Source organism: Typopeltis vanoorti, chromosome 3 (genome assembly GCF_054136105.1).
Source record: "Typopeltis vanoorti isolate ZY-2024b chromosome 3, IOZ_Tvanoo_1.0, whole genome shotgun sequence".
Lineage (NCBI taxonomy): Eukaryota > Metazoa > Arthropoda > Arachnida > Uropygi > Thelyphonidae > Typopeltis > Typopeltis vanoorti.
The window spans coordinates 40747581-40772063 of record NC_143551.1 but is presented as its reverse complement, the minus strand read 5'-3'; the positions used below and the strand labels follow the sequence as shown (position 1 = coordinate 40772063).

The following is a 24483-nucleotide window of genomic DNA, read 5'->3' as shown; positions in this document are numbered from 1 at the left end:
CTAGCAAGAATCATTACAGAAACTGGATTTGTTGTCTTCCGGGTTCTCTTGCATCATTTCACAATACTGATGACATTTTAATTACTTAGAGCATTGTCACATGCACTCTTGGTCTTTTCATACTGTCATTTGAATATTGTCTTTGTAAGCATGCGCAATAGAACATCTTATTAGGGTTTGGGTTTGTTTACTGTTGTTTGAGGATATTTGCAAGCGAGAAGCTGTCGCATCGGATATCTCTGAAAGCTCACAAGAAATGAAGTACTTACGAATAGTTACTATTTCTAGTTAGCAGCCATCGCTTCCGATAACAGAATGAAATATTACATAAATTACAAGAAAGTTAAGGTATGCATCTGAGCAAGTACAAACACCATACAGGAATTTAAAAAATATGTAACATACTAAAAAATAAATCTCTGAAGCAATTTAGAAATGCATGAGTATGCATTAACTCGAATCTACATAATAAAATTGTTTTGTTTGGTCGGTTGACTAAAACGGACGTGGCGTTTTCTATAGTAACAATAGATTTTTCTATTGCTGAAACTATTACTACCAGCTTCACAATACTATTATGTATATTGTCAATATTTAATGTTGCAAAATAGATGCTATTTCACGCCCTAGTTAAATAACTAATTAAAAAGAAATATGTATAACACATTTATATTTCATCTCTACAAATTTTTTTGATATTGCCTGTCAGAGAATGCCAAATTTAGAATCCCCTGCTTTCAGCGTCCTCTGCCTGAAAGTTTCCTTGCCTCATTAAATAACATTCATCAGATGCATTTAATGGTCTTCAAACTCAGAAACCCCCAAAACCTCTTCACCTTCCTGAAGAGGTTTTTGGAAACTCGACCATCTCCAGGATTGTAGATGGTCGAGTTTCCTTTCCAGGAAACTCGACCATCTACAATCTAACTATCTAAACAGAGAAGTCATCATCCTAGGTGACCTGAATGTCCACAACTCCAACTGGCTCCTCTTCTCCAACATTACCAATCAATCCGTGATGCGGAAGTTTTCGCTATAAGCGATGATCTAATGCAAATCGTCCATCTACCTGCTCGAATTCTAGATATTTCCCTCCACTTTCCCAATACTCTTAATCTTTTTAAAATAATTCTTCCAGACACACTGTAGAAGTTATCTTTACTCTCGGCAACTCACACCACAATCTTGTGCAAGTTTCCAGTCTGCACTACAATAGTACCAAGTAGGATGACCTCTGGAACTCCTCCTCTTCCTTTCCATGTTTCGACTATTGCTTCAGCTCTTCTGACCCAGACACCTTCACTGAGCGAGTCACAGAAATCATCCACAGTGGCATGGAGGCATCCATCCCGCATTCCATTCAAATTCTCGTCCACTTTTCAAGCCCTGATTCAACAGATGTTGAAAGCAGTCGAAGAAAAACCTCAGCTTGCGGCAGATCGTTTGCATCAAGACATATCCAGTCTATGCAGAAACACGCAATAAATGCAAATTAATGATCAGGAAATCCAAATCCAACTTAATAAAGGCCAATAGCAAAAAAACTCGTCTCTTGCCCAAATGATAGCCGTGCCTTCTGGTCTCTCTCAAAAACCACTGGACTTATCTTCTGCTCACCTGCACTTCCACTCTCTCTCTCCCATCTAGATGGCACTACTGTTACAGCGCCCAAAGAAGAAGCCGACCTCTAAGCATCACTCTTTTCGCCTAACTCCTGCATAGATGAGGAAGATAAATCGTCTTCTTCCATACTAGCAACTGTACAAAGACATAAGAAGAATATTAGCAACTTGAACACTACAAAGCCGTCTGGTCCCGATGGTATCTCTCCTATTGTACTCAAACGTTGTCTTCTATACTCAACTGCCACCTATCCTATCTCGTGGAACTAACATACAGCATCCAAACCATTCCAAAACAGGAAGACAAACGCCTACCAATCAATTGCCATCACTAAAATCTTCTCCCAAATAATGGAAGGGGCTATCAATGGGCAACTTCTTCACTACCTAGAAGTTCACTAGTTAATCAGCGACCACCAGTATGGATTCCTTCAATCAAGATCCACGGCTGATATCCTAGTCTACATCACTCATTCACTTGTATGTATTTATTCGTATGAAGTTTCCTCCATTTTCTCCCCCTTTCCCTTTAGGATGAGTTGAGCCCTCCCCCCCCCCAGGGAAGGTTAAGTATTAATGACTTAAGATCCGTGTGTGTGTGTTCACGGGGCCTGTTTACGTGTTCTGAAGGACGAACAACCCGACTGAACACATGCCATGGAAAGGGTCGGAAAACGTGTGATGTCGCCCTTGACATTTTCATGAGTTTTGATTGTGTTTGGCATAAAGGCCTACTTTGCAAACTGCCTTCCTTCGGTCTACCTGCACCCTCTGTAACTGGATAGAGAGATTTCTGTATGTTCGTTCACTGCGTGTCATGGTAGACGGCACCCCTCTCTTCGGGCTTTTCCACCAATGCAGGACTTCCTCAGGGCTCTCCGTTCTCTCACCTACCCTCTTTCTCTCATACATAAATTGACCTAGTCTCAATCACTCCAAATCCTATTCATAGATTTGCCGACGATAGCAATCCCCACTCATCCTACTTCTTTGAAAAAACGATGCCTTCCAGTATGGAATCCTAGTCTTAAACACTTCATATTGTTACGTTCATCTCCATCGTATCATTTTAGTTTAAATAACGCGGAACTTCGTTACTTGTCTTAATAAAGAGGTTTCGTCTTATCATGTATTCATATATGTTTCGAACGACATTGAATACAAAATGGCAACAACACATGTCTCAAACGAACCTACAGTTGTCATGGAAATATGGCATCATAACGAAACGTTTGTTGCATTATTAACAATATGTTAACTCTTAATGATCTGTTGAACTGTCCTTAGCCATGGCTTCCTCGTTTATTCATCTTCTGTAATACTACTCCACTAGTGCGGTACCATCATTATTATCCTAAATCACAGCACATCGATGACAGGTGTCATCTCTTCTATGGACTAGTTTTGGTTGACCAAACATTGTTCAAAGCTGACCACGACTAGCGAATCGATAAATCGATAGTTTTATAGATAGACACCTACAGTGATCAATACTGAGGCTGAATTTTTCCCGATCGAATTCAGAACTTAACACTTGAAAAATAAATGCATTAAATGCACCACACAATAAATCCTTATAAGGACAATAAACTTGCCCTTACTTTAATTTTATATAAAATAATTTTAAAAATAAAAAGGTGTTGTAATGAAAATGGAATTATTATTAGTATTTTTAAACTTTATTTATTGTTTTTAAAGAATTCTTATACATTTTTTTATTTTCAATATTTTTTTATAGTCATGACTGCAAAAGTATTTTAGATATAATGCCAACTACCCGGTAATGAATGGCTTCCTGGAGGCATTGTCTTTAGCATCCTCTCAAACCGACATTCTCTAGAGAGAGCATCCCCCATGCTAGACACAATGTGCTCCATGCATGCAATAGATAGCCAGGGTCCCAATCGCTACACGCACACACTTCTCCGATACCTATTCACGCGCTGTCGTCCTGCATTAGTAGATCCCTAGCATCATCCACTACGCATGCGCACTACAGATCTGGGAGAACACGACGGAAAGCTAGCGTTTCAGGATGAGAGAGTGAGTCGAAAGACCTGAACGTTCAACAGCTGAGATGTAGCTGCTAGGTGGAACACGGTGAATGTCGTCGTACACAGAATGTGGAACAGAGACCCCTTGGACAAACAACGGATGCTGGAGCATAAGGATGAAGAAATAAGAACTGCCAATAGACCACGCGTAAGTACGAAGAGGTTTAGTTGATTGTTATTGTAGTTTGGTAAACAGATCTAAGCTGAATCTTCGGACTCTACAAGATGAAACCCTTCCTCATCCCCCTGGTTTCTACTTACGTCAGATTCTTTGCGTTATCTCGCTGTTCTGCCTCCTCCTCCTCCTCTGTCCGATCTGCTTAGCATTCAGTGACAAAATATAATCCCATCAGATTTAATTCCCTTATTGAATGTCTTAACTTGCTTTGTTTCATCTTATAAAAAGAAATTCTCATGAGCTACGTCTCTGGTTTATTATTTTTTTCCGGTAAATCCCTTTCTTATTGTGAATACCAACACTGCTCAGCATCTCGGATGTGTTTAACTGTGTTAAAATAGAACCCAGCACGAGCAGCTGCTGTAGAAATCCACAACTATAGTTGTTTATTTGATAAATGGGTTACCATGGTGATGTGACAGACAACAATGGAGTCTAACAATATTAGAAACGTGTGATCTTCTGCTTGCCCTTTTTTTCTTCGCTTTGTTTTTCGAAAAACACAGAGGACTTTATAAGATAAAACAATCTGTCTCTTTTCAATGCACTTTAGCTATTTCTTTGTTACTAATGAATCAAAGCATCCATTAAATATTACAGAATGGATGCTTTGGACGCATTTACAATGATCTATTTCCATGTATTTTTTACTAATACAATAGGAGCTTTAGATTAATACGGCCGTGCCCTACATATATCTGGTTTATCTGTCAGATATAATGAAGTTTGTGTCACTTTCTCATTAAGTACACTTCACTAAACGATGGTGATTTTTTGTGTGTGTCGTGGCATTCTTCAACCTTGTAATTAATTACCTCATATAATCTTCCATTCCAGCAACTTTGCAGGCATAAAATACACACTTTTATAAAAAGCTCCCTAATTGGTTGACAGGATTTAACCCACATAGAAATCGATCATTCTTTAATCCACCTTATGGGTGGAGAATTGAAAACTGGAAGCAGAGAGAGAGAGAGAGAGAGATGGGCATAGATCTCCGAGCTTTTTTGTACTGATGAGATTGGTTTCAAAAAGACTTAAGCATATATAATCCTTTTTTACATCGTCTTCATCACTGACACCTATTAACACAAACCAGAAAACAAAACCTTAGTACAAGTCATTAAAACAAAATTAATGTTTTTAATTTTCTAAATTAAAATTTAATTAATATTTTAATGTTATTAAAAATAAAGCTTTAATGTTTCCGCACAAAGTGAAGTATTTGATTTAATGCTATTTCTAATAGTTATTGGATTTATTCTTCGAAACGTTTTCTCATTTAGTGCTCCAAGTTTTCTTCTTGCCTACGTCAGTGTTAGTTTGCTAAAGTCTCAATATTCCACTAATCATTTTGCAGTGTGATTCCGCCTTGGATAAATGAGCCTTGTTCGCATCTCTCTTGATTCTCTATTGTTGCTACGTGGTTTCTCTTCCCCGGTCGAGGTTATGATGGTGTCGTAAGTTGAACCCAAGAGTAGAGAATGTAATACTTATTCTCCCTCGAAAAACCCAGAGTGCTCTATCTATTAACAAAGAATTCATTGAAAATATCCAGCATATATATTCATTAAGGTGTGTAGCGTGGCGTACTTGATGAGATCAACTGTGTTTTCATGACTAAACTGACTGCTCTTAGGATATATAAAATACAGAAAGAAAAAGAATCTAGTACTTAGGAAGCTTTTACTACAACATTTGAGCCAATAAGTTTATGTACTCTTTGGCTAGAAAGAAAGATCTGGATTAGAATCCTGTCTAGGAGGCTAAGAACCTTTATAAGTAGTGCTTTTCTTCCTCTCAAATTGAAGGTGTGTTAACCGGTCTTCTACGTTTTCATCATACAAAATAGCAAACCAGCCAAATGTACAAACTCGTTTAGCAGTCATGATACCCTGGTCTCAACTCAGTTGCTTCTACCGTAACTCAAAGCAACAACTCTGGATTTTAGGTTTTAGTTCCTGGAGTTTGGTGTCTCAAGGTTAGTATTCTTATGATTTATGTACTCCCTAAATTTTTCTAGTTTCCATTACATTATATTCAGTTTACCAAAACAGAAACCCGTCAATTTCTATTTAAAATTTCTCCAATTCACCCTCTCCTTTTTCAGATCAACGATATTTGCACATCAAACAGCACACGAAGTTGGAAGGGATAAAAATTCTTTCTGGTCACCATTTTCAAACCAAGCCATCTCTAAAGAAGTTAGCATTGGCTTCTATTTAATTAAAGAAAATGAAAGCTGATGCCTGTGGAATCCTCTTTTAACTCATTGCAAAAGAAATGCTCGGCGGAGAATATTACTTGACTGGTTGAGTGGGTGGCAAGACAACAATATCTCAGGAGTCATTAAGAAAGGCTAAGACGTTGTTATAAACAACGTCATCTGACAATCGTTCTTTGCAGGGCATAGCAACAGAGCATTTCCCTTGTTTTAAACAATTCGGAAAGAAAAGATTTAGTGTCTCGCACCACCAGCATTTCATTTGGAAGTTAAGGTCGAACGAACCTTTCATCAGTTCCAGTATTTCTTGTAAGATCTATGGAAAAGATTGTAGACGGTTGCCATTTTGTCATTTAATTCCTCTTTTTATACAGATTATCTGGTAGAATCGTCGCAATGGTTGAGTTATGAGCCAATGGGAAGGTTTGCATTAAACTTTGTGAAATACCAATAAAAGACAGCAAAGTAGTTTGCGAGAAATGCCATTCAGGAGTTGAAAGGAATCTTTTTCCAAAATTAAATTGGTTTAGGAGATTCTTTCTTCTTCATTTGAGAAGGGAGTGAGAAAAGGAATATATTTGAAAGAACGAATATGTCAAAAATACCACTTTTGCCAACTTTTTGATAGGTTTTCGCATGGTCAAAGAATTCATTCCCCCAATAGCCATATCTTCCACCAGATTTCATTATATGAAAATTTCACTCGACTGTGTTTATTTGAACTACCACGTCTATCGCATTTTCTTGCTGCAAAACATCTTACTGGATGTTTTGCAGCAGGATTAGTTAGGCAGTCCGGCTTCACTGTCTTAGTTGTTTAGGTAATATCAGTGTCAACCATAATTACCTACGAGATTTTTTTTTATTAGTATTCTGTTTATTTCTAAAGAACTTTTTTTAATCATCCAAAGCTTTTCTATTGAAGATGATGGGGTGATTACGTTACCGCTTGTCTTGCTCTATAAGATCACCTAGGTTATGACTCTGCTAGTTGCAAGTGTGAAATCATTACAGCAGCATATTCTATTAGGTTAGAAAAGTCGCGAGTCTGTATCTATCGAGATATCTCGATAAAATGAGAACATCATCTCTTGTCTAGCATCTCATGCAAATACAGCGAACATCAGTGATTGTAGGAAGGGGTGATCTGTTGTCAGCCGAGTTACAAAACAATTTAAGGATAAACGAGTTCTGTCTTTGCTAAATGAAAAGCCGTTAGAGAATTTATTTTATCTGTTTTTATAAACAGATAGTATAGAGAATGAAAAGAAAATGGAAGCGGTCATTTACTAGCTGTTTCTCGGTGAAGTTGACAGCTCTGGCTCATCGCCATACTTAGGTACATCGCAGTCCCACGTTTCTTGAATATTAAAGTCTACAGACATTAATCTCTCTCTCTGTTAGGTGTACATTCTCTTTCTCTATCCTTCCCTCTCTCTCTTTTCTCATCGCTCTCTCTCTCTCTTTATAGTAAGCCCCCTTCAAATACACCTGTTACCTTAAGACCGATGTGTAATTCTTCCTATATGAATAAATATTCCCTGCCAATTAACATTTTAATTTACTTTCACTTCTTTTTATTACTCCTTTGATTTAAATGACTGTCGTTGAAAAACGCTATTGTATTTTTTGCGTTGATTTATTAGCTGTACGACTTTTCCAGCATTTAAAATGTTTACATCATTTACAAGCTGTTGCAAGTTGAAATCACAGCTCCTTTTATTTTTATTTTTATCGCTGACACCAAAGGAGAATTCTTTCTCCTTTGGTGTCAGCGATGCCCTGCCTTATTACAAACACGTTGGTTCGAATCCTGTCTTACACGCGAACTTTTATTAGGGCTTTTCATCTAAAAGAAAGTGAGTCAGTCTCATAAGGAGATGGCAAGGTTTTTTCATCTCACAAAACAGAAAAACCACTCAAAAGAACACACGCAATAACAGTGATTGTATACTAGCCTCATGGCCTTACTTACTTCGGCAAGTAAGACCATGCAAGAGCATCCTGCTTGCTTTGTCCTAGATTCGGTACTACAAGAGACTTCGAAAACCCTCCAGCACATCAATATTGTGCATTTAGATCAACAGTAGGCTAACGGCTATTTTTTTTCCAAACTATTATAACCCCCCCCTCCACACACACACAAAGAAACTCTACTTTCACAGACGAACAGTCTTTGCGTGGAGCGATCACTTGAACAGATGAAATCTTCATTTGTCATCATTCACTTCTGATTATTGAGAGCTCATTTGAATATTTGTGGATACCAGGACTCAAATAATAATAATAATAAATGAATAAAAGAAAAAGGAAAAAAAAAACGAAAGTCAGAATAACAATGCGAAGAAGAGATCCAAATAATCATAGCTGTCAGAGAGAGAGAGAGAGAGAAAGAAAGAGATTGGTGAAGTCCCCAATAAAATAGTCCGATCACTAAGCATGTCTTGTTCTGCTAACTATCTTGATTATTCAAGTGAATTGGTCCGAATAGTTCTTATTCTTCTGTGAATGAAAATATTCTTTCTCCTTTATAATTCGCATCCAGTATAATTAATTTCAATATTTATCAAAAATGTGTATTTTAATACACATACTGTCTACGTTTTTAAATAAATTATTACTTAATACCAACATTCACAAGCCCGGTTGTTAAAAGTCCCACTTAAAAGAGTATTTTGTTGCCATGTTTCATCATCTTTCTATAAACGTTTTCTTAGACACACCTCGAAAATATCAGGTGACTATCACACGACCTAAGTTGTCTTATTACTAATCAACAGGCACAGTCTAGTCCGCACATGTATAACTTCGAAATCAATGGGGCTATCCTCAAATAAGTCAAATGCTCCTAGAGTTTCTTTTTCTCAGCTATCACGTCGCCTCCTTTATTATATAGCGATGAAAAACTTAGGCAATTTCGTTCTTTACTGTAACTTTATTTGCAAGTGTTGCAATCACTCAAATCTAGGACGCAAAGAATCTTTATGGCTTTTTATCTGAAAGTCAGTTGAGGTCTCATACGAAGGTGAAGAATTTTGCTTCTCGAAATTCGGCTTTTTCACACCGTAAAACGGGTCAGAAGAACACACGCATCATACAGACATGGCATGAAAGACTTATGGGAATAAGGATTAACCACTCTGTTCCTGGTTTCGAAGCCTGCATGATATGGTGTAGGTCTACGCATAAGCATAAAACTAAGGACAATTGTTCTATAGAGTACTTTTGTTCCGTTTTAGGATGATGTATAGGGTCTTCTGAGTCATCTTAGGTAAGAAGCGTTTACTAGTTTTATTTATTTTTTCCTGACTCAAACATCCGCTTTTTCATTAGCCCAACAGAAAAATTAGTCTCTTACCAGTTGACAACTTTACATCCTCGTGAATTAACTGTGGTGACGTAATCTCACTCAACCAATCAGTAACAATGGTGAAATTCGTTATAAGGAAGAACAAAAAACTGGAAATTGACAACTTTAAAAAAATATATACTCGTATGTAGGATAAATGGAAATGAAAATGACACATTGGCATTAAAATAAATATTAATCGGACTTAATCTCTTCATTTATTTTTGATTAAAAATGGGAAAACGTGCCTTGGATTTGTAGGCACGTTAATCATTCTAGAAGTGTGCCTCATGTGGGAGATGCAACGTTCGACACTTCCAGCATCCTTTTATTCTCCTATTCTTACATTCTTAGACTGTAAGGATAATGTACATTAGGAATCGGCACTCAGTACACTTCTATTTCATTTGGTAGACCCTCAAAGCAGTGAGGGAATGACAATGGAAAGCTAAGAATTGCTGCTGGTAGAAGATCATCCCTCATTACAGTAACGATGATGAGTGGACCACAAACGAGAATAAGCAGCAGAAAAGACTAGAAAAGGGAACGTCTATGGAGAACTGGAAAAGGAAATCTCGGGAGACAACTGCTTTGAAAGATGGCCATTTGTTGAAAGATAATGGAAGGAAAGAGCCGAAATGTATACGATATACATGAAAGAGCGAAGAGTTGTGTTAGGGCGAATGAAGACTCGATGAAAACTGACTGTGATAAATGCAAAGCATTTTATTCCTTCTTCAAATGAGGACGCGGGAAAGTGGAGCAAAGAAGTTGATTAGATGGTTCTTTACATTACATCAACGCAAGTAAGATTATGATGAGACTTTATTATGACTTGGTTTTAAATCTTCTGTAATTTACAGAATCATCTTGCCAGGATTCGCCACCATTGGTCTGTTTCCTGCCAGTCTGGGTGGCTGGAAACAGGCTGTGGGTAGTCATAAGTTTTTGGCTAATGAGTGTATGTAAACTTGAACAGTGGGAATAAAGTTCTTTAGGTTTTTATAAGCAAGAAATATTTCATTAAGATTCTTTACACTGAGTAACTGATTCTTACCACACTTCGTAATATTTTGCAGAGAATCATCCTGATCTATACGAGGATTCGACAAAACCCTTCCCTAGAGACATTCGAATACTTTTACGTAAAGTCATGAGCTTTTGAAGTGAGAATCCCATTGGTTTAACAGCTGGTGAATGTCTTGGTGAATCCCTTAGGCTGTTGGTTAAAAATCTCTGGTTTCGTTTATTCCCAGCAAGATCGTTATAATCTCCTATTTCCAGGAACAATGGAAAGCAAATTTGCATGCTGGAAGCACACGAATAAATTATATTTAATATTTTAAAAATCATTTGGCGACTTAGACTGCTGTCCCTGTTGGGTGTTTTTTCCTCAGGGCCTCCAGCGTTCCATTATATCACATGATATTGAATATAATTACGAGTTCTTTATAATTTTTTGCAGTATGACCTCTTGGGGATTTAAAAAATGATCCATTTTTGCAAATGGTTATTATAATCTTGAATTGTTACATGGAAGAAAATTTCTATTGCATGAGAAGAATAATTCATGAGAAGAATAGTCTGCCGGTTTTGGAATATTTGCCATACATACAGGATTTCTACCCACATAAATTCTTTACTTGTCATCGAAATGGTACTCGGGGATACTGAGGGTGACATTTTTAGTCAGATGTAACAGAAATGTTGCAAAGTACTCCGCTAAGAGAACGTTTAGTTGGAAGAGTGTATAAGGTCTTCACTGTCCAACCCACAGGTGTGAGCTTAAATTCCACTGTAGTTTAAATGTCTGCGAAAATTTTTAAGTGATAGACGATTTTCATTACCCGGTGAAACTACACCCTGAAGAGGGATTAAAGAGTTCCATTGCTTAGTCTCTAAAGCAAGATTTAGATTTCCGAATAATCTAATCCTTGCCCTTGCATAGTGCTAATGTACTGTACGCCCACAGATGCGAGACCCTTCGACACTTCTGCGCATGTCAACAGGAGGAGGAGAATCCATTCCGATAATAGGGTAATCAATCCGTCTTGTGGGATGAGTTGTTGATTATTACACGTTGGAAAATAACTTTTCTTTTATGATTATTGTAGTTAACTATGTTGCTTGTATAACAGTTGGAAAATTTTACCTATAAAGCACGTGATTTTGCGTGTTGGTGACCAACTCGTAAATTCTTTATTTGTTTCTCCCCTTCAGCATGAAATGACTCTTCTTGGCAGTCTGCCAGTCCCGGTTCTATGAACTGTGGGCGTATAATACTTCAGTATGTGCTTAGAGTCTTCGTGAGTGTGATTTTATCATTAATTTATTGTGTTTAAATAAAACAAAGTAGTTTCGACTTTCTACGAAAATTGTTGAGTAAAAGTAATCTTCAGATCGCGTTCCGTCACGACTTTTAAATCCTAGATCGGTTCTTCGATCGAAACTTTTTTTTTTTATGAAAATCCAAACTCAAACAGAAATGGCGGATGATTTTAAGTATACTGAACAGATATTTGACCTCTCAGAATCAAGACCAATATTTGCTTTAAACTGTCCGGTTCCGGAAATAGTTCCAAATATAAATAATTAAAATTAATGTTATTCATATGCGTAGCCAGGGGGGGGGATGAAATTTTGATCAAAATGAAATAGACCTTTCTAATCACTTCCACATTTGTATAAGTAAACACACACAACCAGAATGTTGTCTTGAGGACGTCCATTTCTGTCGCTCAGGAGTGTTATTGATGTCTTTCATTTCGAAAACTGCCTTTGCATTCAACTTTGCCTTACATTCATAAAACGGCATATTAAGTTTTCTTTTATTCCTTGTCTACAATGTTTCGTGGATAAACTTCCCAAAGGTACGCTAGCATTGAAGCTTAGGTTTATTGTTATTTATTTGAGCGAAATCGTGGAATCTTCAGATATTTCAAGATTATTTAAGTGGAAGGTCTTCTCAAATTCAAAACCTGTAGAATGAGTTAATTAAGACGTGTGACAGACTTTTAGGAAACCAAAACGATGCCGCCACAGAATATTGCGTCAAGAGTGGCTGGCAATTTTCTTCTAAATGATGTTGTTGTTTTTTAATACTTGTCAAACTACTTTTCGTCTTACTGGAAACGCATCGAACTAAAACTCCAAATAACTGAAAACATCAGACGAACGTCTTGCTATATCAAAGCCACGTATATTGGGTTATGATTTTTTTTTGTTTTGTTTTTTTGTTAGTTTGTATAAAACCCACACGCGTCATTCAGATCAAATCTACTTAGAAACAGAAAATTGCATTTTGATATTTTTATTCATTGAGATATTGTTAATTTATTTTATTGCTAGACTTTCAGCGTGCATTACGTGCCATGGGGGGAAAAAAAAAAGAAAAAAATAGTGAAACTGCAACCAATTTCGTTCTTGACAGTATACTTTGCTGTACATTATCTTGTACGTTTCGTGAAAGCCTGTATATTTCATGGAAGGATTATTGAACTTGTATATTTCACTGAAGTATTTCGTCACACCCGACTTACTGAAAAATAAACTATTTTATGTTATTGGCAGTTTTTTTTTTTTTTTTTCAAGATAATGCATTCTCTATGTATATAAAAGCCTATCAACGAAATGCATTAACTTTTCGATTATTGTCATAATAAATCACTTGGAGTGGCAGAAACATTATTCTAATATTTTGGCTCCCCCCCCCCCGTAACTTTACTGTAGGATAAGCCGCAGAATAGATAGAAAAACAAGTAATGAGCATGGAAATATCAATTTGGAACTGGTTCATTATAGATATTTGATTATGAACGTTTCATTCAACGTAAAAGCACTTTTATAGCTATTTCTTTATGTGGTTTGGAAAGGAAGATTGATTTTTGTCTTTTCTTTCATAGTTTAGTTCATAAAAAAGTTAAAAACAGTCATAAAATGTAGATAAAGTGCCACTCGCCTTGTCATTAACGCAAAACTCATGATGATCGGAAAAATAAATGCAAAGGAAATCGAAATAAAAGACGATGAGATTTCTGCTAATGTTCGTGTACTTTAAGTATCGCACAGGACATTAAATTGTCAGGCATTGGAGGTAAATAGACAGCTACACATACAAGAGGCCATTTACTTAGGATGATGTCTTTGTTTCCAATGTACAGTGGGTGATAAAAAGTATCATCTGAACCATCACTATCCTGACGTAAACGAAATTTGATGGTGTAACCCTATATCGAAGTTTCCTGCAAGGACAATAATGTTAACTCCTTTATTTTATCACCTTGCAGTATCCATCATTGCTCGCCCTTTGTCGGAGAACAAAGTTTCTCTTTATCGACCAATTAATTACGAGAAATCTCTATTACTTTCCTATGCCTGTTAGCATCCCAGAGGATGATATACGGATAAAAAAGAAGGGAAAAAAAGAAAAATTAAAACTTTTTCTTGAATTTTTTACATAAGAATTTTATTCTAACCTTTCTAAACTTTTCTCAAATTATTTGTCTAGTTTCAGATAGTTAGCAGTCATGAAAACTCACAAATCATCCGCCAGTAGGGAGTGCTTAGTCCGGAGTTTGTGAAGTGTTCTATCGTTCAATCATTTTAATGGTCTTCATTACTGTAAATGTTGCTATTTATCACAGGCAGCACATAATGCTGCGTGCTCCACTGCAGGTAGCTTAGAGGTTGAACGGTCGTTCTCGACACTTGATTATTGTGATTATTTGTCTAAAATATGATAATGGTTTACTTAAAAACCTCCGTATTTTTTGGTAGAATAATTTCCATGAGTGCTGGAATAAAATTGACAATGCAGTGCTTAAATAAATAATTTCATTATTTCTGAATTTTGCATAAACAGTGGAATTCCCATGAGAATCTGTAAAGGAAATTAATTTTATTCTGAGACTATACTCTCATAAAATACGCTTTAGCAGGCATTAATACCATTGGTTCATAGTACATCGCGTATTTCCTTCTTGACAGGGCAATTTACTTTATTTATTTTGTCTGTTTCATTTAGCTGTCTACTTTGCTCTTCTTGTCTGTTTCATTTAGTTGTACAGTATATTTTGAGTTTCTTGTCTGTTTCATTTAGTTGTACAGTATATTTTGAGCTTCTTGTCTATTTCATTTAGTTGTACAGTATATTTTGAGCTTCTTGTCTATTTCATTTAGTTGCACAGTATATTTTGAGCTTCTTGTCTGTTTCATTTTGTTGTATACATCTAAACCTCTTTTTACACGCTAGATACGTTCCTAAAAATTACGCGTAAATAGAATTCGCGTAAAAAGAACTACTGACTCCATAGAAAAATTTAAGATTGGTTCCAAACCTGATATATAAGCAAAATAATGAAAACAACAAACATTAAATTCGTTTCGATCATAAGATTTTTATTTACATTTCACAGAGAACACACACACATATAATGAATTTTAATAACTTTAAAAAAAATATTCATTTCAGTTGTTTACTAAGGATTCTATAAAAAAAATTATGTTATTCGCTATCAGTTTCTACAATAATCGCGAAAGATTTCGTTTTCGTGAGACTGTAATATCACTAGAACTACTAGGTATGGTATTATCGTCATCGACTTCCGCCTCAACTTGTGGAATTCTTCTTGTCATATCTTGAACAAAAGTACCATTGGTTGTTTCATTAGTTTTAGGCATGAACTCAGTTATTAATCGCTGTGTTGATGCTTTAGAAAAGTCGCGATTAATTCTCTGTATGAAGACATTAACAACTTAAGCTCACGTGAAAACTTCCCAGCACGTTCTTCATTTGGATCATGTCGGGCAAAATAATTGCCGAAATTACTGGCCAGTTTAAGACCTCCTTTAATATTATCAGCAGTAAACAGGATTATCTTGATCATTATCATTAACTTCGCTTTCAGGAGTCTCAGAAACAATCTCCACTATTTCGTCTTCGCTAAGAGGTTTATCAATTAACAATTCTTCGATATCTGACGGCGTAAGATCATCGAATCCTTCTCCGCTAATTTCACATGCCAAACTTATTATATTGGGGAATTCTGCAGTATGATTGAAGGGAACAGGAGCATTCTCTTTAACACATGCGAGCCAAATGGCTTTCCAGCATGCATTCATAGTTTCTGGTCTCAATTCAGATAACAATAATCGAACCTGATCAATACAATACATAATTGAATTTGTTTTCCACACATCCATAATTGACAGTGTTTCATCATCATTTAGCTTATTCAAAACGTACTGAAATGTTCGTCTGACCTAATATGTTTTAAAAGTCGCAATTATACCCTGATCTAGAGGTTGTAGCAATGATGTGGTATTGGGAGCCAGAAAAAAAAATTGCACATTTGGGTGTTCTATGGCAGGATGACCGGGTGCATTTTCAAGAATCAAAAGCATTTAAATTCTAGACCCTTGTCATTCAAATAGCGTCTAACTTATGGCACAAAATGTTTGTGGAACCACTCAGTGAAAATATCAAGTCACCCAAGCTTTTTTGTTGGCCATCCAACGAACTGGCAATTTTTGAAAATCTACGCCCTTCATTGACCGTGGTCTTAATGATTTATGAGTAGTAGTTTTAACACCTGATCTCCTAAAGCGTTCGAATAAAATAGGAGTGTTTTGGAATCCTTTGCTACTTTGAACAAGTTTTTTGCATTTTTGATACGTAAGTTCTGTTTGACATTTTTTTCCAGAAAAGGCCGGTTTCATCCATATTCCAAACTTGTTCAAGAGTGTAACCTCCATCTTCAATTATTTTAGCAAGTTTTCGTGGAAATGCTTTAGCAGCTGTTTCATCAGCAGAAGCCATTTCACCTTTAATTTTTATATTATGAAGAGCATGTCTTTTAATAAACTTAGCCAGCCAACCATTGCTTGCAGGAAATTCATATTTTTTCCTCGATTGAGATGAAGTATCTGGCTGCAGTTTTTTAATCTGTTCATAAAATCTCAATCCTGATTGCTTGATGGAATTTCCGTCAACTTCCATTCTTCTTTGTACATTATCTTCTATCCACATCACTAAAGCTTTTTCGGCCTTTTGTAGAACAACATCTCTTGTGTATGATGATAATTTCGCACTCGATTTTCTACCAGAACATACCACTTTTCTAATAGCCTCTTCATTTTTCTTTATACATCTGACAGTTGATTCACGGACTCCAAAATGCTCACCCACAGCCGTCGCACCCTCCCCACTTTGAAGACGATCTAAAATTTTAATTTTTATATCGAAGGAAACGGCTTTCCTTTTTCCTTTTTTTTTTTTTTTTTTTTTGGTTATCGGCAACATCATGTGAGGGCTGGATTAAAATCTTCGATTAATGAAATGAAAGTTTGAAAATTACATATAGCTTACCATTTATTATTTCTTGGCAAAATTATTAATTTTATAAGCCATTTTTATTTTGATTTCACTTAAAACATGCAAATGCAAAAAATGCGGTAACTGTGTTGTCTACTCAAACACCAAATTCAAACTGCTTTTTATGCGCAGTGAGTTATGTAATTCGGGGAATTCCCAATAAATGAAATTCGTAAGAATTTAGAATTTTTCTTAATTGAAACGAGAATGTAATTCTACAAAATTCTCAGAATTTTCTTGAATGACGGATTTTTTCCTAACTTAGACTTTAGGTTGGTCGCGCAAAAGTGAATAAAAATCGCGTAAAAAAATTATTTTTGATATCCCAATTCTCGTAACTCCGAATTCACGTAAAAAAAAATCGCATAAAAATAGGTTTTTAGGTGTATTCTGTTACCTTAGTCTTTCTGAAATGTCTATTTCATCTCTTATCTATTTCACTGAGGTTAGACGCCACATCGTCTTAATCAACAACAAATAAACTTAATCATTTTATGATATAGAAAAACAGGGTGACTGAAGGTCACTAAATAATATTAGTTCAGTTTCTTGTTATGAAGTTTCAGACAGGAGTGAATGGTTGCAAAAATGTGTTATTATTTTGACGGGAAGTACAGTATAAACAAAAAAACATTTTATTTAAGAGATATTATACTATACTTTTAGCTAAAAGCTTACTGCAAAATGGTTTTCTTACTGAGCAAGAGACATGGCGCGCACTACGTCTCTTTATGGCAAGAGAGAGAGAGAGAGAGAGGGAAATCTGCGGTAAAAAAACAATCTATATTAACAAGTGCTTCTGTTTACATTTGCGAATCACCAAATTGAAAACAATCGAGTGATGTTAGGTGCGTCGTCCCGATTTAGACGACGGAGATAGATCCTAATTGCTCTTTCTTCGCTATCAAATTCAGACCACGACATCTTACCTATAAAATGAATAACAAATCAAGGCATTTATATATTAATTTTAATAATTAATCCTGATTATAAAATTAATATTATTAAATAATAATAATAAATCCCAAAAATAAAAATAATAATTTTAAAGTATAATAACGCAGCATTCGAGCATGGTCAAGTTAATAGGGAAATTGCAAATTCTGAAAGTTCTTTAAATGGGTTGCATCCTAATACATCTTTACACTGCAGAGTCTCACTACAGAAAGTTTAGGAATTGGTGTTACATTTTCGGTCTATTAAACGAATTTTTTATACTGATATTCAGAGGCAGATATGACTTTTTTCGATGCTTCCATATGACTGGCATTCCATTGAAAATCAAAACAAAGTTTTGACATCTTTGTCGTAAAGAGATTTCTTAATCCTTTGTAATTCTGTTCAAGTCTTAATAATTCTTCAGTTCTTTCACATCTATATTCCAAATAAGGCATTGGATCTAGAAATTCTTCAATATTAGAAGTAAGAGGATTGTCTTTAGTAATTGCAAGTATCAGTTTACCAGCAACCGGTTATTTATAAGATGGAGAAGATCGTGTACAAGGACTTCGCTTTATCAGCAATACTTGATTCAAACATTATACAAATTAAGTGGATATTGAATCCAATTATTTTCAAAGCTTAATATATAGAATTATAAGAGTTTAGTGCCGAATATAGAAACTATATAAAAGTATCGGCGGATCCAAGCGTAAGCAACCTTTCAGGACAGGGGCAATTCGTGGTAAAGGTGGAATAAGTTCTGATCACTTTCCTTAGCCTTTACCACGAGTTGCCCCTGTCCTGAAAGGTTGCATACGCTTGGATCCGCCGATACTTTTATATAGTTTCTATATTCGGCACGAAACTCTGATAGTTTCTATATATTCGGCTTTGAGAAAGTTGGATTCAATATCCACTTAATTTGTATAATTTTGCATCGCCGAAGTGAAGCCTTTTGGCTCTTTATTTCAGTAACTTGATTCAAACATTTTATTAACCTTCTATATTTCCTCAATAATCGGATGCAAAAAAGAAGGAAAGCTACGTTCTTTCCATCTTTGTACATTTCATATAAAAATTGAGAAGTATTTCATTTGTCATCTCTTCTCATTACACCAAAATGGATCTTTTAATTCAAGCCATTGTTACGATTCTCCCAACATCACCTTCAATGAAAAGCTCTCTTGTTTTACAATCTCTGGAATTTTTTGAGGGTTTTCTTCTTCGTTTATATTCAGAGGGATTTGTCCTTCATTTATAGCTTGATATAGTGTTTTATAAGATAACTTCCTCATTGATGAACCACTTGTGTGTCTCAACGATAACAAATTCTAACTTTCTTATTGGGAGTTTTTTTCCACTTGGTTAGACTGTAATAAATTTAGTTTAATCCTTTATCTAAGTGTGAGCAAACAAAGTTTGCGCCTGAAGTATCTTCAGGACTGAGGCAACTCGTGGGAAAGATGGGTCCTCTGAGTCTGGCTCCCACTGGCGAGATCTCAACAAAGGTCGAAACCGGTCTTTGTAATAGAGGCCCTTTCCTTAATGCATAGCAGTATACATGTCCTCAAGGAGATGTGCTTTGCATTATGGGAGATACTAAGACAAGGAGTGATAAGAGCTTGGTCCACCTTTACCACGAGTTGCCTCAGTCCTGAAGATACTTTCAGGCGCAAACTTTGTTTGCTTACACTTGGATAAAGGATTAAACTAAATTTATTATCTAACTTTCTTAGACGAGCCTCTGAATACGCATGTGAAAGTGCTTTCGGGTTATATTACTTTCGTTAATGGTTTTATCAGAATTCATGATAACTTAATGATCCTACCTTCCATAACAGCACTTCCTTGCACTTCTTTATAATGATATTATTGGCAATGATGTTAAAGGGGGTGGTACTGGCTGGAATCCATTTATTGAATTTCATCTGACTCGCTAGATCACATTTGGCGATAATATACTTTCCGTCTACTATGAACACAATTCACATTTAGTTGTAATATGCTTTACTAGGATTATTACAGACTTCTTCCAACAATCTTTAAATAAATGATTTATCAAACATTCTCATCTAAACGTTTGGCATTATGATGGGATATAGAAAATCTAAATAATTTGCGAGAGCTTATACTGCAAGTACCACGTGAATCGTAAAGAAAAATGGCACCCACATACCCGCCAAATGGTCAGCAAAACCACTCACTCACCATCAAGTAGTTCCCATTTCTAAATATTGTCTTACGAAAAGAATTTTTATTTAAGAAAATATTTTTATTTAAGAGAATGCTAAATCACCATACTGATAATTTAAGGAAACTAATTGGTTCCTCCAAAATGTTAAAATCGGTTACATTTTCCCTCATAGGCGTTTTTTATGAACGAGATAACTTCGAAATCCGCTAAAAGAAAAAATAGGCTAAATTTACAACTCTGAAATTGTAATTAATAATATAGTTAATAAGTGATAACCTGTGATTATTAAGAAGTCAAAAATAATATTGTGTGAGTTCAAGTCTCTCATCATTGTCCTTTGCAGAATAAAAGTGGCGCTGAGATTCAGCAGAAAAAGAGAGAGAAGAAGTTAAAAAAACGATAGAGTGAAATAGTGATAGAGAAGAGTTAGAGGCCTCAGTTTACTAGTTTATCTGTTGACCCACCGAGTACTTCTAAAACGGTTGTTTGACTTGTCACTCATTAAATGAAAAGTCCAAAAAAAAAAGGAAACAAAATACATTAAAAAACTCTAACAAGATGAAAAGAATATCAAAAACACTAGTAAAACACCAGCATACGAAGTACAAAAGCCTGTAAAAGAACCTAATTGACGGATAAAAACAATAAAAACAAGTGAACAAATTGAGGAGACCTGACGCCCAGGAGATCCCGCCCTAAAAGGGCTCAGGATCGCCTCGATGGTGGCCTTCGCACCCCTAGGTTTGTTCAGGCCACCCTCACTACATTGAAATAAAATGAAATTCGACTAAAATGACAAAACTAATAAAATTTGAATTGAAAAGGTCATAAACACAACGATGTTATAAATATATAGGCCCTTTGATTCCGCCCCCCCTGTGTAATCTGACATATGGTTCGTGGCCTACACCATCTCCTTAAGAAGCGATCTTCGCCCAAGAGGTATCTTTGCTTCTCAAGAAATCAAGGGAATTAAGCGGAGAAGCAGTTCCTAATTTGATGGGAGATTCCTCAGCGAGGAGATGTTTTACACGTGTTTAAGTTAAGGGATATTACACCCCATATCATTTCTTAGCCGAATAAGAAACTCAAAGAGTTTTATGCCGAATATAGTAGAAACTATATAAAGTTCGGCGATTCCAAGCGTAAGCAAATACCTGGATACTGCAGCAACTGACCCTAAAGGTAGTGCAAGCTGATGCAACTCATATCTAAGGTGGAGTAAGGTCCGATCACTATTTTTGATATTTACCCATAATGTAAACTAAGCTCCTAAGAGCTGTATTTCTGTTCTACATTATGAGAGAAGATCACTGCCCAGACCAGTTTCAACCTTATGTATAGGTGAAGGGGGCTCTAAAAATAAGACGATCCCGAAAGATCGCCCAACTCAGCGTTGTTCCATTCGATGACAGGCTCACCCCGTCACCGAGAAGAACTTCTCAGCATTGGCTCTACCCAGTGACAGGCTCACCCCACTACCAAGCAGAGCCATAATCTCAGCGGTGGCTCCACTCAGAGACAGGCAAAAACCTACCTCCAAGTGGAGCCTCTCAAAGCCAGATCCGCCCCGCACCGGTTTCCACCCTCATTGGGGTCTCATCAGTGAGTAGGTAGACCTAGTTAATATCAAGTTTGTAACGAACAGAACTTACAACCCTTCTATGAGTATTGCCGAGAGAGAGAGAGAGAGAGAGAGAGAGAGAGAGAGAGAGAGGTGTCCTAATAAATTATTAGATATATGAGGAGCCAAAGGCTTCAATTGTAAGTTCTGTTCGCTACAAACTTGATATTAACTAGGTCTACCTACTCACTGATGAGACCTCAATAAAGGTTGAAACAGGTCTGGGCAGTGATCTTCTCTCATAATGTAGAACAGAAATACAGCTCATAGGAGCTAAGTTCACATTATGGGTAAATATCAAGAATAGTGATCGGAGTTTGCTCCACCTTTGATATGAGTTGCTTCAGCTTGCACTACCTTTAGGGTCAGTTGCTGCAGTATCCAGGTATTTGCTTACGCTTGGAATCGCCGAATTTTATATAGTTTCTATATTCGGCATGAAACTCTTTGAGTTTCTTATTCGGCTGAGAAACAATATGGGATGTAATATCCCTTAACTTAAACAAGTCATATGTCGCCGAATTGAAGCCTTTGGCTCTTCATATATCTAATGTTTTTCACGTATTTTCATCTGTGATATTTTATAACATTGATGAGAAAAATTAGGTTTTTTTTTTTTTTTTTTTTTTTTTTTTTACTGGTAGGGAAAACTGCAATAGTACCACCTCGGAGATAGTGGGAAACGGGATCCTTAGCACTTCAGCCAGCCTTCACCAAATGCACTGCACTGGTACAACAGGTGTCCTACGGTTTCAATTGCATGGCATCAAGGTTGGGGACAATATTGTGATTTCATTAGTTTCACCGGGACTTGGCCGTAAGCGATTCTCCAAACCAAATCCCGGTGGAAAATTGTCCCCAGCTCTTTTTGATATTGGTAACGAGCACTCTCCATTCGTGTCCAGATCAGGAGTCTCAGAATCAAAGAAATCGAAACGTTTCCAGTACAGCTGCTTTGTGCTAAACTGAAGCGCCCAAAACCCCATCTGTAATAAATCTTTTTAGTGTTTTACAGATTGTATAGTACCACTCTGGCACAATCTCCGCACATGGTCCAGCGTGGCTAGTGGTCCCAAAACAAAGTAGAAAATATCCAATGAAGTATTGGATATTTCGAACAGTGTTAGTAAAATATGAATATTTAAAGATCGGCAGGGCAAATATCCTTCTTGCGTGTGTGTGTGTGTGGGGGGGGGGGGGATTGATGGAGAAAAGTCCCGAGTACCTCATGTTTCCTGTGGCTCCAGAAGAATTCAATGAGCTGCCTGTAAATAATTTTATCCTGTAAGTCTATGATGTTTGTTATTGATCGTGTGTAACAGCATTGGTATTGTGTTTTTGATGACTGTTGCTTTACTGTGGTAAGATAGATAATTAGGTATAAAGGGGTGAGTCTGTTACGACAGGAATTGAGTAGCTTTTGTCTTGGTAACACAGGACTCGCAACGAAGGGAATTGTAATATTGTTAATGGTCCGATTAATGGTGTCAAACCATACAGAAAATTGGCAGGGCCGAATTTTCGTTTTGTTTGGGTTTGCGCTGAGCACACTAAACTGTCGCAGTATGCGGAAGAAAATGTAAATCGAATCGGAATCCCGAAGGGTTCCAACAATATCATCAGTACACACACACACACACACACGACAGTCTTGCTCTGTTTGGAGCCTATGGGCAGCGGTCCTCTCTCTGCGTGAGAGTCGTCCATTTTATTCAACAAAGCTTCTAGTACTAGAGAGAAAAGAAGTGAGCTTTGGGGTCAGCCGTGTCGAACCACTCTGCGTACGGAATTGGGTTCAGAGAGGAACCCATTAATGGCGATAGATGTTGTTTTTCTATTACAGATGATTTTGATAATTTCCCTTACCCAAGAAGCCACATCCACTTCGAAAGAGATCTCTTATCAGAAATAAGTTGAGTCCCATCGACTTATCCGGAACTGCGTACACTTGAATGCTGGTAAGCATATTCCCTGTGCCCAATTTCAAAGGACTACACTACTTTTGTGATGGGCTTCCAGGTACCCATACTATTCAAGTCTCACCCACTTTTGGGGATAAAAATCGTGTACCCACACATAAATCAGCAGGCACGTGTAAGGTAACTAAAAACATATTAAAAATAGACAAGATGAAATTCTAGACAGACCGATAAAACTCACCATCTAGTCCATCTATGTCAGTGGTTTTCCTTAGATTTAGTTCCTTGTAAGCCCGAGTAACTTCTACCGATGTTATCGGTCTACCTTGAAGTGCACATTGATGTTCAGGAATATTTGTTAGTTCCAGACATTAAACTCGCCTGTCACTACGGATCTCTTTGCCGTTTAGTTGTTGCAGTTGTTACTTCCATTTCCTCTACTGTCCTCCCCCCCCTGGACAGATGATGTTAATGGTATTGCCGATTTTTCACCTACTGTGTCAGTTTTTGTGGAGGGAAATCTCCGATTCTATTCTATTTGCTTTTTTCGTTTTGGTTTTCCCAAGCGACGTCTTTATAAATTCTTCCCATTTCACCTCCTCAGAATCAGCTGTCGTTGGTAGCGATGGAAATTCAGGAGTCCTGTTTGTGTGCTATGACGTGTTCGTGTTGCCGCTATTCGATTTGGATGCGTGTTCATCTTATGGTCTTGGGTGTGTCCAGATTCGTTGCAATTACGACATTTGGCTCTTATGTAATCCGCTCCCAGATGGTCGTAGGAGCTCCACCTAAAGTACTGCCGACTCCTGACATCCAGGTAACTAACCCTTGGAGAACCAATTAGTACGAAATTGGGAACAGGGCTCTTCATTTCGGGAGTAAAGCTAATCTCTTCAGATTTCCACTCCTGTTTATCGCTCTCAATACCTTTCTTGATGTCTTTAACAGTTCCCCATTTCGAGAAGATCATATAAATGGCGTCTTCGCCAGTGGCGTCGCGTACCC

At 36.8% G+C, this 24483-nt stretch overlaps 1 protein-coding gene and 1 pseudogene across 1 annotated transcript in view; one reads left to right on the top strand and one right to left on the bottom strand.

Annotated features, from left to right (window-relative positions):
* LOC150108073 (cleavage and polyadenylation specificity factor subunit 3 pseudogene) overlaps positions 1-22545 on the bottom strand; it is a 69425-nt pseudogene extending 46880 nt beyond the window's left edge.
* LOC150108072 (glutamate receptor ionotropic, NMDA 2B-like) overlaps positions 3729-24483 on the top strand; it is a 125453-nt gene continuing 104698 nt past the window's right edge. Inside the window, exon 1 of the mRNA XM_090415575.1 lies at positions 3729-3824. The gene's annotated coding sequence lies outside the window, so the exon portion shown is untranslated. The remainder of the gene's footprint in view (positions 3825-24483) is intronic.